Source organism: Melospiza melodia, chromosome 4 (assembly GCF_035770615.1).
Source record: "Melospiza melodia melodia isolate bMelMel2 chromosome 4, bMelMel2.pri, whole genome shotgun sequence".
NCBI classification, from domain to species: domain Eukaryota; kingdom Metazoa; phylum Chordata; class Aves; order Passeriformes; family Passerellidae; genus Melospiza; species Melospiza melodia.
The window spans coordinates 44,855,021-44,869,073 of record NC_086197.1 but is presented as its reverse complement, the minus strand read 5'-3'; positions in this window follow the sequence as shown (position 1 = coordinate 44,869,073).

The following is a 14,053-nucleotide window of genomic DNA, read 5'->3' as shown; positions in this document are numbered from 1 at the left end:
GGGCTGGTTTGATACTACCAAGTGGTTCCTGCAATCTGCCATCCAGAAGCGGGGCAGCTTACTTTTGTTTGCCAGGGAAACGGGCCGTGGGTTTTGTTTGGGGGCATATAGCTGAGAGTGGCCGGCTGGCCCCTGAAAATCCACGCTAGGCAGCATGGTTCCAGGATGCAAGGTGGCACCAGTGCCAAGTCGGGCTGGTTTGATGGGTCAAAGTGGCTCCTGCAATCTGCCATCCAGAAGCGGGGCAGCTGATTTTTGTTTGCCAGAGAAAAATTCCGTGGATTGTTTTTGGGGGCATATTGCTGGGAGTGGCCGGCTGGCTCCTTAAAATGCTCGATACGCATGATGGTTCCCAGGCCCAAGGTGTCACCACTACCAAGTCGGCCTGCGGTTTTAGTATCAAGTTCATCTTGCAATTTGCCATCCAGAAGAGGGGCAGTTGAGTTTTGTTTGCCAGAGAAACGGGCCGAGGTTTCTGTTTGGGGGCATATGGCTGAGAGTGGCCGGCTGGCCCCTGAAAATCCACGATACACAGCATGGTTCCCAGATCCAAGGTGGCACCAGTGCCAAGTTGGGCTGGTTTGATAGTCCCAAGTGTCTCCTGCAATCTGCCATCCAGAAGCGGGGCAGCTTACTTTTGTTTGCCAGAGAAATAGGCCTAGGTTTTTGTTTGGGGGCCTGTGGCTAGGAGTGGCCGGCTGGCTCCTAAGAATCCACGATACGCAGGATGTTTACCAGACCCATGGTGGCACCAGTGCCAAGTTGGGCTGGTTTGATAGTACCAAGTGGCTCCTGCAAACTCCATCAAAAAGTTGGCAGGCGTGTTTTGTTTTCCAGGGAAAAGCGCCGTTGATTTTGTTTGGGGGCCTGTGGCTGGGAGTGGCCGGCTGGCTCCTTAGAATCCACGATACGCAGGATGGTTCCCAGACCCAAGGTGGCACCAGTGCCAAGTCGGGCTGGTTTGATTACACCAAGTGACTCCTGCAATCTGCCATCCAGAAGTGAGGCAGCTAAGTTTTGTTTGCGAGAAAAAAGGGCCGTGGTTTTTGTTGGGGGCCTGTGGCTGGGAGTAGCCGGCTGGCTCCTTAAAATCCACGATAGGCAGGATGGTTCCCAGACCCAAGGTGGCACCAGTGCCAAGTCGGGCTGGTTTGATAGTACCAAGTGGCTCCTGCAATCTGCCATCCAGAAGCGGGGCAGCTGAGTTTTTATTGCCAGAGAAAAAGGCTGTGGTTTTTGTTTGGGGGCCTGTGGCTGGCAGTGGCCGGCTGGCTCCTGAAAATCCACGATACGCAGCATGGTTCCCAGACCCAAGGTGGCACCAGTACAAAGTGGGGCTCGTTTGACAGTGTCAAGTGCCTCCTGCAATCTCCCATCCAGAAGCGGGGCAGCTGAGTTTTTTTTGCCAGGGAAACGGACCTTTGTTTTTGATTGGGGTCTGTGGCCGAGAGTGGTCGGCTGTCTCCTGACAATCCACAATACGCAGGATGGTTCCCAGACCAAAGGTGGCACCAGTGCCAAGTCGGGCTGGTTTGATAGTACCAAGTGTCTCCTGCACTCTGCCATCCAGAAGCGGGGCAGCTGAGTTTTGTTTGCCAGAGAAAAGGGCCGTGGGTTGTGTTTGGGGGCATATGGCTGGGAGTGGCCACCTGGCTCCTTAAAATGCACGATACGCCGCATGGTAACCAGACGCAAGGTGGCACCAGTGCCAAGTCGGGCTGTTTTTGTAGTACCCAGTGGCTCCTGCAATTTGCCATCCAGAAGCGGGGCAGCTAAATTTTGTTTGCTAGAGAAAAGGGCTGTGGTTTGTGTTTGGGGGCCTATGGCCGAGAGTGGTAGGCTGGCCCCTGAAAATCAACGATAGGCAGGATGGTTCCCAGATACAAGGTGGCACCAGTGCCAAGTAAGGCTGGTTGTATGGTTCAAAGTGACTCCTGCAATCTGCCATCCAGAAGCGGGACAGCTGAGTTTTTTTTGCCAGAGAAAAGGTCCGTGGTTTCTTTTTGGGGCATACGGCTGGGAATTGCCGGCTGGCTCCTTAAAATGCTCGATACGCAGGATGGTTCCCAGAGCCAAGGTGGCACCACTGCCAAGTCGGGCTCTTTTTGTAGTACCAAGTGCGTCCTGCAATTTGCCATCCAGAAGAGGGGCAGTTGAGTTTTGTTTGCCAGAGAAAAGGGCCGAGGTTTGTGTTTGGGAGCATATGGCTGGGAATGACCGGCTGGCCCCTGAAAATCCACGATACGCCGGATGGTTCCCAGATCCAAGATGGTACCATTACCAAGTCGGGCTGCTTTGATAGTCCCAAGTGGCTCCTGCAAACTGCCACACCAGAAGCGGGGCAGCTGAGTTTTGTTTGCCAGGGAAATGGGCCGTTGTTTGTGTTTGGGGGCCTGTGGCTGGGAGTGTTCGGCTGGTTCCTGAATATGTACGATACGCAGGATTGTTCCCAGATCCAAGGTGGCAGCAGTGCCATGTTGTGCTGGTGTGATAGTCCCAAGTGGCTCCTGCAATCTGCCATCCAGAAGTGGGGCAGCTGATTTTTGTTTGCCAGAGAAAAGGTCCGTGGTTTGTGTTTGGGGGCATATGGCTGAGAGTGGCCGGCTGGCCCCTGAAAATCCACGATACACAGGATGGTTCCCAGATCCAAGGTGGCACCTGTGCCAAGTCGGGCTGATTTGATAGTACTAAGTAGCTCCTGCAATCTGCCATCCAGAAGCGGGGCAGCTTACTTTTGTTTGCCAGGGAAACGGGCCGAGGTTTCTGTTTGGGGGCCTATGGCTGGGAGTGACCGGCTGGCTCCTGAAAAGCTACAATAGGCAAGATGGTTCCCACAGCCAAGGTGGCACCAGTGCCAAGTTGGGCTGGTTTGATAGTACCAAGTGGCTCCTGCAATCTGCCATCCAGAAGCGGGGCAGCTTACTTTTGTTTGCCAGAGAAATAGGCCTAGGTTTTTGTCTGGGGGCCTGTGGCTAGGAGTGGCCGGCTGGCTCCTTAGAATCCACGATACGCAGGATGTTTCTCAGACCCAAGGTGACACCAGTGCCAAGTCGGGCTGGTTTGATAGTACCAAGTGGCTCCTGCAAACTCCATCAAAAAGTTGGCAGGCGTGTTTTGTTTTCCAGGGAACAGCGCCGTTGATTTTGTTTGGGGGCCTGTGGCTGGGAGTGGCCGGCTGGCTCCTTAGAATCCACGATACGCAGGATGGTTCCCAGACCCAAGGTGGCACCAGTGCCAAGTCGGGCTGGTTTGATTACACCAAGTGGCTCCTGCAATCTGCCATCCAGAAGTGAGGCAGCTAAGTTTTGTTTGCCAGAAAAAAGGGCCGTGGTTTTTGTTGGGGGCCTGTGGCTGGGAGTGGCCGGCTGGCTCCTTAGAATCCACCATATGCAGGATGGTTCCCAGACCCAAGGTGGCACCAGTGCCAAGTCGGGCTGGTTTGATAGTCCCAAGTGGCTCCTGCAAACTGCCATCCAGAAGCGGGGCAGCTGAGTTTTGTTTGCCAGGGAAATGGGCCGTTGTTTGTGTTTGGGGGCCTGTGGCTGGGAGTGTTCGGCTGGTTCCTGAATATGTACGATACGCAGGATTGTTCCCAGACCCAAGGTGGCACCAGTGCCAAGTCGGGCTGATTTGATGGTGCAAAGTGGCTCCTGCAATCTGCCATCCAGACGCGGGGCAGCGGATTTTTGTTTCCATGAGAAATGGTCCGTGGTTTGTTTTTGGGGGTATATGGCTGGGCCTGGCCGGCTGGCTCCTTAAAAAGCTCGATATGCAGGATGGTTCCCTGACACAAGGTGGCACCAGTGCCACGTCGGGCGGTTTTCGTAGTACAAAGTGCGTCCTAAAATTTGCCATCCAGAAGAGGGGCAGTTGAGTTTTGTTTGCCAGAGCAAAGGTCCGTGGTTTGTTTTTGGGGGCATATGGCTGAGAGTGGCTGGCTGGCCCCTGAAAATCCACGATACACAGGATGGTTCCCAGATCCAAGGTGGCACCTGTGCCAAGTCGGGCTGATTTGATAGTACTAAGTAGCTCCTGCAATCTGCCATCCAGAAGCGGGGCAGCTTACTTTTGTTTGCCAGGGAAACGGGCCGAGGTTTGTGTTTGGGGGCCTATGGCTGAGAGTGACCGGCTGGCTCCTGAAAAGCTACAATAGGCAGGATGGTGACCAGACCCATGGTGGCACCAGTGCCAAGTTGGGCTGGTTTGATAGTACCAAGTGGTTCCTGCAATCTGCCATCCAGAAGCAGGGCAGCTGAGTTTTGTTTGCCAGAGAAAAGGGCCTTGGTTTGTGTTTGGGGGCATATGGCTGGGTGTGGCCAGCTGGCTCCTTAAAATGCACGATATGCAACATGGCTCCCAGACCCAAGGTGGCACCAGTGCCAAGTTGGGCTGGTTTGATAGTACCAAGTGGCTCCTGCAATCTTCCATGATCACGTGGAGAAATACTTTCTGGTTTCAGCCTCATGCTCTTTCTTCTCTCCCTCAACTTCTCTATCACCTCTCATCTGGTTCACATGCGCTGTCTTCAAGGTCCACAGGCTACTTTTCACAGAATCTTCTGGCCTGATGAAGTAAGAATGATGAATAGAACAGAGCTGGGATCTATTTTCCAGTTTGGATAAAATGCATTCTGCACACAAATCCAAGGAGAACGGGCTGCCCCGATGCCCAGAAAATCTTTCACTCCTGCTAGTGTTCTACGTCAACCGCAACTTAGTCTGAAAGAAAAGCTTTTTCTCTGAGAGCATCTGAGAGGTTTGCATGAAGCACTGATATCTGACATATGCAATTTTGAATAGGAGAGGAAAAAGAAAATGGCAAGGAGTTTTTAATTTTAGTGGTTTCAATTTTAATTTCCGTGCACTTTTTCAAAACTTGTCAGCTCAAATGCCCATCAACATCTTTTAGTCATCTGTAAGTCAGTATTCATATAAAATGTGCTTCAAATCCAAAGAATTTCAAATTTGCACTCCAAGCTTCTATGCCTAGATTTATGATTTCCTACACATATTAGATGAAAGGAAGGCCTTTTTTACTGTGGAAGTGCTGGAACACTGGAACAGGTTGCCCAGAGAAGTTGTGGGTGTCCCATCCCTGAAAGTATTCAAGGTCACCTTGGACGGGGCTTGGAGCAGCAACAAAGGAGAAGCTTGATGGTAGAGAAACAAAGTTGGACTATAGAAGAAACTCGGATTGAAGTATAGGATCAAGTTTTCTCTCAGCTCTTGGGGTAAATTCAAAGTTGTACAAAATGACATTTATCTGTGCTATTCACTACTGTAACAGAAAGTTTCATGAAAACTGTACAGAAGATAGTAAATTTTAAAAGAGATAAGAATTACAGCATAAAATCCATGGGATAGGTTACAACATGAGACACTCTCTAAGAGAAAATCTCTTTGTTTCAGCACTTCATCGGGGTAAGATTTCATGAAGTGCCAAAGAAGGCGGCAAAATATCATTCGGGACATTATTTACTGGAATTCAGCCTGGCCATTAGTAGGAACTGCCTTTGAACATATCATGTAGATATACCACACACACTTTCCCTTCACTGAAAAATTACTGTTTACAACAAATAAGCAATTGACGATCAAAATTGATTGAAAGCATCTTAAACATGTCAAGTATTTCATTGTAGATGATCTGTGATCCAAATGCTTCTTCCACCTTCGAGAGGGACAGAAGAATTCTTCCATATCATGATGGTTTAAAATTGTATCAACCAATGTTTTCTGCTGAAAAGATATCATCTATTTTTTTCTATTTTTGGAAGAAAATATTCCTAGACATACAACAGGTGAGAACTAAGTAATTTTAAAGAAACAAATGAAATGAAAATATTCTGTAAATAGAATGAAATGAAAAGCTGTGTTTTAAATAGGAGCTAAATATTAAACAGAATTTTTGTACCAGGCATTTGAATTACTGCACCAGCTCTTTTGCCCATCAAGAGAGGCATTTAGCATTTCAGTCTTTTCCAAGGTGTTCATGATCTGCTATGCTGATCTCTGTGTGTGCCTAGGTGTGTGTGGAGGGGGGGGCATATGAAGGGGAGTGTGTATGTTTGCTTTACAATTGTTGTGGCAGATTCATGCCTCAGCTCCACATTTTGTTTTAAAAAGGTCACACCGAGTGGATATGAAGTTTACTATCAACAAGAGATCGATTCCCAAATCATCCATTTGACTCTCCCTTATAAATCATGTGCTTTGTTGCATATTTTATCAAATATACTTTCAAGCCAGATGGAGGAAGGAGGATGTGGGAATCCCTCCACCATCTTGCAACTTTTATGTAAGTAGGTTTTCAAGAAAATCATCATTTCTCTTTTAAATATGTCTGGAACAGGCATGATGGTAGTGTCAACCTGTTGGAGTTTTTGTTGCTGGAAGAAGTTGTACAAAAGGATTGGTTTTTACATTGACCAGTTACTGAATCAAGCGCAGGAATACATTGGAAATTTAGCTGGGGGTTCCTTTTCCCAGCAGACTACTTCTAGAACGAGCTTGTACACTGAAGCTGACTCTTTTGCTCTCTTTTTGTTTCTTTCCTATTTTCTTGGCTTCTTTGCCACTATCTAGACAATTTTGGAACTTTGTTCCCAACTAAAATGGTTTCAATAGTCTGATTGTGATCATACATTTTTACAAGGAATTTTTAAAATCTTTCCTCGAGTCCAGAAAGTCAAGGACTTAGATCTTTTTCTTCCCTTATCAATATTGCCATGAAATTGATAAATAAAGACCAACTCTTTATTTTTGTTTTTAACCCACGTAGATAATTCCCATCCATTAATCCATTTTGTGGACCAATAGCTGCCATTCTGATGGAAGCTGTCACTTCTTAACAATAGGCATTCTGTGACTATGTTGACTGCACTTTGGGTGAAGATCCTAACTGGTCTTAGATATACATAGGGAGAAATTTGCTCAGCCAGTGTCAGTCTTAAGCATGCGTATCAGAAGATCTTTCTAGAGCTGGGAATTTTCCCATGAAAGGGATTCAGTTAGGGAAGAGACACTTGTGCCAGAGTTTTACATTCTTCTTGAACACTGCTTAAGGAACTTAGATGCCATGTCCATTTGGATCTCTGTCTGCACAGAACTTTGTCATGCCAGCGCTTTGAAATGCATCTTGAAGAGAATTCACTAGCACAGAATGAAAGAGAGTGGAAGGGGTTGGTGGGGCTAACCAGGCCCAACCCCCCTGCCTAAACCAGGATACCTAGAGCCTCTTGCCCAGGATTCTATCTGGGTGTACTTTTAATGTCTTCAAAGATCCAGGCTCCACAATCTTTCTGGGCAGTCTGTGCCGTGGTTCAGTCACCCTGACAGTAAAGAAACATTTACTGATGTTCAAAGGCAATCTCCTGTATTTCAGTGTGTGCCCACTGCCTCTTGTCTTTTCCCTCAGCATCACTGAAAAGACACTGATTCCCTCCCCTTTGCACTATTGCTTCCATATGTATGTGTGATGCCATGTAGAGGTATGTCAAAAACCTCCCTGAAGCCCAGGCAGATAATATTCCCTTCATCTACCAGTCAAGTTGATTCATCAGAGGAGTTTAAAGTGATGTTCAGCATGAAATTCCCCTGAAAAATCATGCTAACTACATTATTTGGTCATCTGTCATGTGCCTGGCAAGGATTTCCAGGAAGAGCTGCTTCATCAACTTCCTGGGGATAAAAAAGAGGCTGGCTCGTTTGTACTATGGCGAGTCCTCTTAATTGCCTTTTTTGAAGATGGGTGTCATTTGCTAACATCCACTCTTTAGCTCCTCTTCTCATCTACACCTCGGCAAAAAGCTTTTCCACTATGTCTGGCTAGGAAAAACTGTGCCAGCACAGAAAACATCTCCCATCGTGTTCTAGAAGTTGCACGGATGTCTGCCAAGTGTTTGGCAGGAAGAAAAGAAAAGTTGTCCAAAACAGCTTCCAATCGAATGTTCATGTGATTGGAAAAGTCAGGAGAGTGCAAAGGTACTGTTTTCTATCAGTTGGCAAGGTGCGCACACAATCCCAGTGTTGTACAGCTTGCTTCTTCACCTTCCCGAAGCTGCCGCTCTCGCCGGCTGCCGGAGCCCAAGAAGCGGCTTCTTCGCGCAAAGACGATTGTGCCGCTCACAGGGCTCTCCTTAGCGCGGCTTCTGCCGAAAGACGCCCGGCAGCGGCTCTTACCTCCGGAGAGCATCCTACCTTCGTCTTTCGCGTCTTTTGTAGTCTACATCTTAGCAAAACGCTTTTCCACTATGTCTGGCTAGGAAAAACTGTGCCAGCACAGAAAACATCTCCCATCGTGTTCTCGAAGTTGCACGGATGTCTGCCAAGTGTTTGGCAGGAAGAAAAGAAAAGTTGTCCAAAACAGCTTCCAATCGAATGTTCCTGTGATTGGAAAAGTCAGGAGAGTGCAAAGGTACTGTTTTCTATCAGTTGGCAAAGTGCGCACACAATCCCAGTGTTGTACAGCTTGCTTCTTCACCTTCCCGAAGCTGCCGCTCTCGCCGGCTGCCGGAGCCCAAGAAGCGGCTTCTTCGCGCAAAGACGATTGTGCCGCTCACAGTGCTCTCCTTAGCGCGGCTTCTGCCGAAAGACGCCCGGCAGCGGCTCTTACCTCCGGAGAGCATCCTACCTTCGTCTTTCGCGTCTTATGTAGTCTACACCTCGGCAAAAAGCTTTTCCACTATGTCTGGCTAGGAAAAACTGTGCCAGCACAGAAAACATCTCCCATCGTGTTCTAGAAGTTGCACGGATGTCTGCCAAGTGTTTGGCAGGAAGAAAAGAAAAGTTGTCCAAAACAGCTTCCAATCGAATGTTCCTGTGATTGGAAAAGTCAGGAGAGTGCAAAGGTACTGTTTTCTATCAGTTGGCAAGGTGCGCACACAATCCCAGTGTTGTACAGCTTGCTTCTTCACCTTCCCGAAGCTGCCGCTCTCGCCGGCTGCCGGAGCCCAAGAAGCGGCATCTTCGCGCAAAGACGATTGTGCCGCTCACAGTGCTCTCCTTAGCGCGGCTTCTGCTGAAAGACGCCCGGCAGCGGCTCTTACCTCCGGAGAGCATCCTACCTTCGTCTTTCGCGTCTTATGTAGTCTACACCTCGGCAAAAAGCTTTTCCACTATGTCTGGCTAGGAAAAACTGTGCCAGCACAGAAAACATCTCCCATCGTGTTCTAGAAGTTGCACGGATGTCTGCCAAGTGTTTGGCAGGAAGAAAAGAAAAGTTGTCCAAAACAGCTTCCAATCGAATGTTCCTGTGATTGGAAAAGTCAGGAGAGTGCAAAGGTACTGTTTTCTATCAGTTGGCAAGGTGCGCACACAATCCCAGTGTTGTACAGCTTGCTTCTTCACCTTCCCGAAGCTGCCACTCTCAGGAGGTAAGAGCCGCTGCCGGGCGTCTTTCGGCAGAAGCCGCGCTAAGGAGAGCAGTGTGAGCGGCACAATCGTCTTTGCGCGAAGAAGCCGCTTCTTGGGCTCCGGCAGCCGGCGAGAGCGGCAGCTTCGGGAAGGTGAAGAAGCAAGCTGTACAACACTGGGATTGTGTGCGCACCTTGCCAACTGATAGAAAACAGTACCTTTGCACTCTCCTGACTTTTCCAATCACAGGAACATTCGATTGGAAGCTGTGTTGGACAACTTTTCTTTTCTTCCTGCCAAACACTTGGCAGACATCCGTGCAACTTCGAGAACACGATGGGAGATGTTTTCTGTGCTGGCACAGTTTTTCCTAGCCAGACATAGTGGAAAAGCGTTTTGCTAAGATGTAGACTACAAAAGACGCGAAAGACGAAGGTAGGATGCTCTCCGGAGGTAAGAGCCGCTGCCGGGCGTCTTTCGGCAGAAGCCGCGCTAAGGAGAGCACTGTGAGCGGCACAATCGTCTTTGCGCGAAGAAGCCGCTTCTTCGGTTCCGGGAGCCGGCGAGAGCGGCAGCTTCGGGAAGGTGAAGAAGCAAGCTGTACAACACTGGGATTGTGTGCGCACCTTGCCAACTGATAGAAAACAGTACCTTTGCACTCTCCTGACTTTTCCAATCACAGGAACATTCGATTGGAAGCTGTTTTGGACAACTTTTCTTTTCTTCCTGCCAAACACTTGGCAGACATCCGTGCAACTTCTAGAACACGATGGGAGATGTTTTCTGTGCTGGCACAGTTTTTCCTAGCCAGACATAGTGGAAAAGCGTTTTGCCGAGGTGTAGATGAGAAGAGGAGCTAAAGACGAAGGTAGGATGCTCTCCGGAGGTAAGAGCCGCTGCCGGGCGTCTTTCGGCAGAAGCCGCGCTAAGGAGAGCAGTGTGAGCGGCACAATCGTCTTTGCGCGAAGAAGCCGCTTCTTGGGCTCCGGCAGCCGGCGAGAGCGGCAGCTTCGGGAAGGTGAAGAAGCAAGCTGTACAACACTGGGATTGTGTGCGCACCTTGCCAACTGATAGAAAACAGTACCTTTGCACTCTCCTGACTTTTCCAATCACAGGAACATTCGATTGGAAGCTGTTTTGGACAACTTTTCTCTTCTTCCTGCCAAACACTTGGCAGACATCCGTGCAACTTCTAGAACACGATGGGAGATGTTTTCTGTGCTGGCACAGTTTTTCCTAGCCAGACATAGTGGAAAAGCTTTTTGCCGAGGTGTAGATGAGAAGAGGAGCAAAAGAGTGGATGTTAGCAAATGACACCCATCTTCAAAAAAGGCAATTAAGAGGACTCGCCATAGTACAAACCAGCCAGCCTCTTTTTTATCCCCAGGAAGTTGATGAAGCAGCTCTTCCTGGAAATCCTTGCCAGGCACATGACAGATGACCAAATAATGTAGTTAGCATGATTTTTCAGGGGAATTTCATGCTGAACATCACTTTAAACTCCTCTGATGAATCAACTTGACTGGTAGATGAAGGGAATATTATCTGCCTGGGCTTCAGGGAGGTTTTTGACATACCTCTACATGGCATCACACATACATATGGAAGCAATAGTGCAAAGGGGAGGGAATCAGTGTCTTTTCAGTGATGCTGAGGGAAAAGACAAGAGGCAGTGGGCACACACTGAAATACAGGAGATTGCCTTTGAACATCAGTAAATGTTTCTTTACTGTCAGGGTGACTGAACCACGGCACAGACTGCCCAGAAAGATTGTGGAGCCTGGATCTTCGAAGACATTAAAAGTACACCCAGATAGAATCCTGGGCAAGAGGCTCTAGGTATCCTGGTTTAGGCAGGGGGGTTGGGCCTGGTTAGCCCCACCAACCCCTTCCACTCTCTTTCATTCTGTGCTAGTGAATTCTCTTCAAGATGCATTTCAAAGCGCTGGCATGACAAAGTTCTGTGCAGACAGAGATCCAAATGGACATGGCATCTAAGTTCCTTAAGCAGTGTTCAAGAAGAATGTAAAACTCTGGCACAAGTGTCTCTTCCCTAACTGAATCCCTTTCATGGGAAAATTCCCAGCTCTAGAAAGATCTTCTGATACGCATGCTTAAGACTGACACTGGCTGAGCAAATTTCTCCCTATGTATATCTAAGACCAGTTAGGATCTTCACCCAAAGTGCAGTCAACATAGTCACAGAATGCCTATTGTTAAGAAGTGACAGCTTCCATCAGAATGGCAGCTATTGGTCCACAAAATGGATTAATGGATGGGAATTATCTACGTGGGTTAAAAACAAAAATAAAGAGTTGGTCTTTATTTATCAATTTCATGGCAATATTGATAAGGGAAGAAAAAGATCTAAGTCCTTGACTTTCTGGACTCGAGGAAAGATTTTAAAAATTCCTTGTAAAAATGTATGATCACAATCAGACTATTGAAACCATTTTAGTTGGGAACAAAGTTCCAAAATTGTCTAGATAGTGGCAAAGAAGCCAAGAAAATAGGAAAGAAACAAAAAGAGAGCAAAAGAGTCAGCTTCAGTGTACAAGCTCGTTCTAGAAGTAGTCTGCTGGGAAAAGGAACCCCCAGCTAAATTTCCAATGTATTCCTGCGCTTGATTCAGTAACTGGTCAATGTAAAAACCAATCCTTTTGTACAACTTCTTCCAGCAACAAAAACTCCAACAGGTTGACACTACCATCATGCCTGTTCCAGACATATTTAAAAGAGAAATGATGATTTTCTTGAAAACCTACTTACATAAAAGTTGCAAGATGGTGGAGGGATTCCCACATCCTCCTTCCTCCATCTGGCTTGAAAGTATATTTGATAAAATATGCAACAAAGCACATGATTTATAAGGGAGAGTCAAATGGATGATTTGGGAATCGATCTCTTGTTGATAGTAAACTTCATATCCACTCGGTGTGACCTTTTTAAAACAAAATGTGGAGCTGAGGCATGAATCTGCCACAACAATTGTAAAGCAAACATACACACTCCCCTTCATATGCCCCCCCCTCCACACACACCTAGGCACACACAGAGATCAGCATAGCAGATCATGAACACCTTGGAAAAGACTGAAATGCTAAATGCCTCTCTTGATGGGCAAAAGAGCTGGTGCAGTAATTCAAATGCCTGGTACAAAAATTCTGTTTAATATTTAGCTCCTATTTAAAACACAGCTTTTCATTTCATTCTATTTACAGAATATTTTCATTTCATTTGTTTCTTTAAAATTACTTAGTTCTCACCTGTTGTATGTCTAGGAATATTTTCTTCCAAAAATAGAAAAAAATAGATGATATCTTTTCAGCAGAAAACATTGGTTGATACAATTTTAAACCATCATGATATGGAAGAATTCTTCTGTCCCTCTCGAAGGTGGAAGAAGCATTTGGATCACAGATCATCTACAATGAAATACTTGACATGTTTAAGATGCTTTCAATCAATTTTGATCGTCAATTGCTTATTTGTTGTAAACAGTAATTTTTCAGTGAAGGGAAAGTGTGTGTGGTATATCTACATGATATGTTCAAAGGCAGTTCCTACTAATGGCCAGGCTGAATTCCAGTAAATAATGTCCCGAATGATATTTTGCCGCCTTCTTTGGCACTTCATGAAATCTTACCCCGATGAAGTGCTGAAACAAAGAGATTTTCTCTTAGAGAGTGTCTCATGTTGTAACCTATCCCATGGATTTTATGCTGTAATTCTTATCTCTTTTAAAATTTACTATCTTCTGTACAGTTTTCATGAAACTTTCTGTTACAGTAGTGAATAGCACAGATAAATGTCATTTTGTACAACTTTGAATTTACCCCAAGAGCTGAGAGAAAACTTGATCCTATACTTCAATCCGAGTTTCTTCTATAGTCCAACTTTGTTTCTCTACCATCAAGCTTCTCCTTTGTTGCTGCTCCAAGCCCCGTCCAAGGTGACCTTGAATACTTTCAGGGATGGGACACCCACAACTTCTCTGGGCAACCTGTTCCAGTGTTCCAGCACTCCCACAGTAAAAAAGGCCTTCCTTTCATCTAATATGTGTAGGAAATCATAAATCTAGGCATAGAAGCTTGGAGTGCAAATTTGAAATTCTTTGGATTTGAAGCACATTTTATATGAATACTGACTTACAGATGACTAAAAGATGTTGATGGGCATTTGAGCTGACAAGTTTTGAAAAAGTGCACGGAAATTAAAATTGAAACCACTAAAATTAAAAACTCCTTGCCATTTTCTTTTTCCTCTCCTATTCAAAATTGCATATGTCAGATATCAGTGCTTCATGCAAACCTCTCAGATGCTCTCAGAGAAAAAGCTTTTCTTTCAGACTAAGTTGCGGTTGACGTAGAACACTAGCAGGAGTGAAAGATTTCTGGGCATTGGGGCAGCACGTTCTCCTTGGATTTGTGTGCAGAATGCATTTTATCCAAACTGGAAAATAGATCCCAGCTCTGTTCTATTCATCATTCTTACTTCATCAGGCCAGAAGATTCTGTGAAAAGTAGCCTGTGGACCTTGAAGACAGCGCATGTGAACCAGATGAGAGGTGATAGAGAAGTTGAGGGAGAGAAGAAAGAGCATATGGCTGAAACCAGAAAGTATTTCTCCACGTGATCATGGAAGATTGCAGGAGCCACTTGGTACTATCAAACCAGCCCGACTTGGCACTGGTGCCACTA